Source organism: Dipodomys spectabilis, unplaced genomic scaffold (assembly GCF_019054845.1).
Source record: "Dipodomys spectabilis isolate Male_0828 unplaced genomic scaffold, ASM1905484v1 ptg000287l, whole genome shotgun sequence".
In the NCBI taxonomy this organism is placed as follows: Eukaryota; Metazoa; Chordata; class Mammalia; order Rodentia; family Heteromyidae; genus Dipodomys; species Dipodomys spectabilis.
In genome coordinates, this window is record NW_024870964.1 from 3,865,776 (window position 1) to 3,871,689 (window position 5,914).

Consider the following 5,914-nt stretch of genomic DNA (forward strand, 5'->3'; position numbering starts at 1 on the left):
GAGAGAAATAATCATATGATTGGTGGGTCAGATGATATTTCAACTATGATTTCTTTAGAAAACTGCATACTACTTTCTACAAGGAGAATACTAACCTGTATTTTGACCAAAAGTGTTGAAAATTTCCTTTTCTTTACACTCTCACCAACATTATTACCTTTTGTTTAAAAGGTAATAAAGGCCAAGTTTTTACTATCTTCAGTACCCAGACCGGCTTAAGACTGAAATCCAACCTCCTAAATGCTTGAAATTACAAACCTTTACCACCACACCTGGTTCCTTTGATTTTTTTTTGATAAAAGTAATAATAGTTATAAAGTAGTATCATAGTAATTTTGAATTACATTTCTCTAATTACTTCTGCTCACAAAGCATTAAGCCAGCACAGAAGTTTATTAAGCACAACTGCGTAAACCCACTGGTGATATAGAAGGGTTTATGGAAAACAGGTCTATTCGAATTTTTGTCCATTTTTAATCAAGTTTCTGGTTAATCTCACCTTTAATCTCTCTATACAAAAATAATTAATTCAAGGTAGTAAAAAGGAAAACATTAAGCAACTCCTAACAGTTTTCAATTTTCAATAACATGATATTGCTTAAATTATTTTCTGTTTATGATTGAGACTGTATAACAATTTAGTTAGACATGTTACATAGCTATATGTATTTTATTTATTTTACATTGATTGCTCTTTCCAAAGCCTGCATGTCTAATTTTGGTTTCTTTCAGTCTTAAGTAGTTCAGATTTCAATCTGAAGAATAAATGGAAGTAAGCAAACAAAAAAATACAGTTCTTCTCATCTGATAATGCCTCTACAAGAATGAGAAAGAGTTCATCATTCTAAGAACCCTTAATTCTTAAGATAACATTTGTTATAATGCTAATGTTATTACCATTTCAGTGTTGGGAAAAATTGTAATTAAAGGCAGTAAGTGCATGGCCCAAGACACACAGTGTGGAAGGAAATGAGTCAAATTTTCCAGAAGTCTTTCAGCAATACACAAAAGGTAGATAAATTCTCTCCATTCTCTGATACTCTCAATTCAATATTCATACTGTCCAAGGAATAATACCATAGCAATTATTGCCCATGGTGATTTTTTTCTGTTACATTTTGTCTTCAACACAGACTGTGTTGGTGACATTGGGTTATCATGCACAGAGCTGCGCTTATAAATTATTGACTGAAGAGAGGCAAATTTCTTCTGTCCCATAGTTCCAGTATCGTTTTTTAAAAGTACTAAATATTTTAAATATCATCACTTACTGTATTTTAAGAATTCATGAATGAAAAAATTCACATATAATCACTCCAATATGCTTTAAAATTAGGAGATGATAAAACAGGCCCCTGTGTAGTAAATTTTCTTCTACTATTAAAATTATTCTGAAAGCCTTGTGCTGGTTTGTTACACCTGTAATCCTAACTAATTGGAAGACCTAATCAGGAGCCTGAGATCTGTGGATAAATTTGGAAGCCAATCAGGACAAAATATATTCATGAGATTATTTTTCAAAAATTTTAATGAACTAGCAAAGGGCCAGGAATGGAGATGTAGCTCATATAGTAGCTCACCAATCTAGAGAGAAAGACGTAGCGAGACCTTGAAGCCCTGATTTCAAACTCTGAGCATGCCAACACGCAGGAATGCACACACACTCACTTTTTCAAAATATCTTCAATCAGTATTTTGCAGTAATTTCATTGTTAATGATATTATATGGGTAAAATCGGAAAAATAAACTCTTGCATCTCAAAATATTTTTATACATTTTTGTTGTAAAAATACTGTACAGAGTAGTTATAGTTACATGATCAAAGTAATAAGTCCATTTCCTATCAAGCATTGTTACCTCCTCCTTTGTTTTTTTCCCACCATTCCTTCCCTTCCACCTCCACAAGTACACTCCTCACACCCCCAAGCCCCACACAATGTCCCCAGCCTAAATTATAAAGTTCATTTTTCAAAATAATGTCTTGTGCATCTATTGTTATACAATGGGTCAAACTGTATTCCTATTTAAGCATGTTGTTTTTTTCCCTTTCTCTCCCCAAATTAGAGAAGTGTATATACAATATGCAGATTCACCAACATCAAATAAAGTGAAAAAGGGGGTTATACTGTTGGGGAGGAACGTAAAAAAAAATCACATCGTACATTATAAATATGTGAGAAACAACAGCAAGAAAGAAAAAAAAAACACTTGTGTCTCTATCTCAGGGTTCATTTAGCTTAACATCAACTTATCTAGTCATATACACATAGCTTTTCAACTTTTCTGCTTATCCCAGACATATACTAGTTATTGCAAATAAGGGATACCATGGGACCTATGTTTCTTTGGACTTGGCTTAGATCAGTTAATATAATTTTTTTTCCAAGTCTTTCCAATTCCTAACAAATTGAGCAATGTCATTCTTTCTGATGGAGGCATAGAATAAATATATATACATATATATGTATATACATGTAATATATATATGTGTGTGTGTGTGTATGTACACATATACACACAGAACATTTTCCTTTTATTGTTTTTTAGAGCAACTTAGTTTTCCACCTTCATCATTTTTTCAAATGTTTTTATTGTGATTAAGTGGTTACATAATTTCCCAAATTTCACAATATTGTGGGATAGTGATGCTTAGTTAAAGTCACAAACACATTCTAACTTTGATGGAGCAAATTGTCTATCATGGTCTACAACATTTATGAGTTCTATGAGCTTTGCAATAGTTATTTCTTCCATATGTATACTTCTTTTGTTCTGAAATATGTATATTTCTTTTGTTTTGCATAGTGTCAGCTGTTCCCTCTTTCCCACTTGTTCCCTCCTTCCCTTCAGTGACATTGAGTTGCTTAGTTTATTTTGGTCAATGTCCAGTGCAGCTGATGGATCTAACTGTTGTATGTTTTTCCCTGATTCCCTCTAGTTCTGTGTCGTCTTCCTGGTTTCACTTCAGTGTGCACATATGGTTAGCAGAATGGGGTTATTTAGTAGTGATTCAATCAGATGAGTGGAAGTTCTTGGTTTCTTAAGTGTTAATTTTGTCATATCACCTTACATTTTGGATTTAACATCCACTTATCACGGAGACCATGTGCTGTTTGTCTCTTTGCTTTTGGCTTAGCTCACTCAACATGATTTCCTGTAGCTTGATTGATTTCCCTGCTAATGCCATTATTTTGTCCTTTCTCTTGACTGGAAAATATTCCGTTGTGTACAGTTACCATAGTTTTTGGATCCATTCATCTCTGGTGGGACATATGGGTTGTTTTCATATCCTGGCTATTGTGAACAGTGCTGTGATAAACATGGAGGTGCATGTGTCCTTGAATATTGGTAACTTTTGTTCAGGATAGATGCCTAGAAGTGGTATGAGTGGGCCATAGGGAACGTCAATAATTAGCTTTCTGAGGACTCACCAGACTGCTTTCCAAAGTGGTTGTGAAAGTGTACATTCACACACACACACTCACACACACACACACACACACACACACACACACACACACACAGACACACACACAGAACGTTTTCTTGATCCATTCTTCTACTGAGGGGCATCAGGGTTGGTTCCATATCTTAGCTATGGCAAATAATGCTAGAATAAACATTGTTGTGTTGGTTGTTTTAGTATGGACTTGTTTGTGATCATTTGGATGAATGCCCAAAAGTGGGATTGCTGTGTAATAGGGGAGCTCTATGTGGAGTCTTTTGAGGAACCTCCCAACTGCTTTCCAAAGTGGATGTACAAGTGTACACTCACACCAAGAATGCAGTAGGCTTCCCTTCTGGCCACATCCCTTCCAGGATCTGCTGTTGTAAAAATATGGAACGATTCACTAAGTTGCCTGTCATCCTTGTTCAGGGACCATGCTAATCTTCTCCGTATTTTCCAATTTTAGTGTATGTGCAGCCAAATTGAGCACAGAACATTTTTATATATAAAGTGTAATTGATTTTCTTAAACTAGACAATTCAACAAAAAGTAAGTTAAAAAGAATTGTGAAATTTTAGAACCATGTATTTCTTACATAAGCACACATTTAAGAATAAAGTCAAGAGTGACATGCCAAAAACAAAATAATTCCAGATATTTGTTGTTCATGAGATGTGTAGGAAGAGGAATTCAATTATTCTACACAAGGCATCTGTCATAATGTTCATTGCAGCAATTGTTAAGGTTTGTTAAAAGTTTTAATGTTCTAAATGTTTCATTTTGGGATTTGCTTATATATGGCAAAATTAAGGCTGTTTGGCAGGTCATGAAATTTTTCAAAGAAGTTTATAATTTTTCTGCTAGCATGTACTAGTAAGTATGTTCATTTCAGAGTTTATAGAAACTTTACTAATGAGAAGTTGCAAAGACTGTGTAAAGAAGCAGAGTGAAGAGCTAAGATTTTAAGTACACAGTTAAATCTTTAGGGCTCCCTTACGTTATATGTTTGTGATGAACAAATAATGATATAAGCCACTTACAAATGGTGAAATGAACTATAAATAGTAATCTTAGTGGGTAAATTTAAAGGCTACTCATAGCTTTATCCAGTTTTAAATGTACAAGAATATGAGAAAATAGTAAAATCTACTATGTACATTCAAATACTGAAAACCCTGGTAATTGTTTTTTTTATTTTAGTAATCATTAATATTTAATTATTGTTTTCTTTATTTATAGCATTTTTCCTTGTAATATAATACAAATTTTTGTGAGTCGTGATGAAGAGGTACTTTGAGAATATTATTGGGATGCCCATGCCATTTTTCATAGGTGGATGTGAAAGTACAAAGAGCAAAACTAAAAACAAAATATTGATTAAAAATTTTATCAAGTAGAGTCTGAATCAGGAGTGTTGATAAATGTCCATGCCTAAAAATCTTAACCCTAAGCTGAAGTAGTGGTATTACAGAATTGAGGCTACAAAATTGAGAAACAGTGTTTTGTTTTTGTTTTTTTGTTTTGCTTTGGTTTTGTTGGTTGTGGGGCTTGAACTCTGGGTCTTGGGTACTGTCCCTCAGCTCTTCAGTTCAAGGTTAGCACTATCACTTGATACACAGCACCACTTTCATCTTTCTCTGCTTATGTCATGCTGAGGAATGAAATCCAGGACCTCATGCATGCAAGGCAAGCACTCTACCACTGAGCCACCTTCCCAGCACCTGAGAAACTGTGATTTAAAAAATCATCTGAACAATATTTGCTTTCTGCTTTGGGTATTATAATGAAATATGTGAACACATTTTTATATTTTTGTGAATTGTCATACTTCTAAATTTAATTTATCTTTTTCAAAGTCAAGAAATATTTCTGAGAGTTTGCTTCTGTGACGAATGTTTTTGCATTTATAATTTCTTCTGAGGCATTTTTATTTTTTATCAAAATCACTTTATATTTTATGTTGATGAGATATCATACATCAAATACCTTGAAATGCATATGTAGAGTCTCAAGATAGCAATATGAATATTCTCATACACCTCTTGTTTATCTGTTACGCACTTTAAGTATTATGATATTTTTCTCTCTCTTTCACTCTCTCTCATTTCCGATCTTTCTCTTTCATGCTCAATGTCTGCTACTTAGAATTTCTGCCGATGTACTATTATCCTTCAGGGTCCACTGGTTTTGTGGGAACATGATAGGGACCATCAGTTACCCTTGCATTCTTTAAGAGTTATAACAGTGACGTGAAATTATTCTTTGCCATTCTAAATGGCAAAACAACAGATCTAGGAATTCCTTTTCACATTTAGTACTATTATAAATTTTATCTCATACGAATCATTGAGACTATTAAGATTCTTTTAGCCTGGGACCTAAAAATTCTTTTTCTTTTACAAACAACCTTTTTCTTTTAATATCAGTAAGTAACAAAAACAAAGCTATCCTATGGAAAGTAGGCT

General features: G+C 33.6%; 1 non-coding gene across 1 annotated transcript; it reads right to left on the bottom strand.

Moving 5' to 3' along the window:
* Positions 1-3,833: 3,833 nt before the first annotated feature.
* Positions 3,834-3,939, bottom strand: LOC122126659. The gene has a single exon (XR_006150992.1). It is a non-coding gene; the product is annotated as a U6 spliceosomal RNA (small nuclear RNA).
* Positions 3,940-5,914: the final 1,975 nt, after the last annotated feature.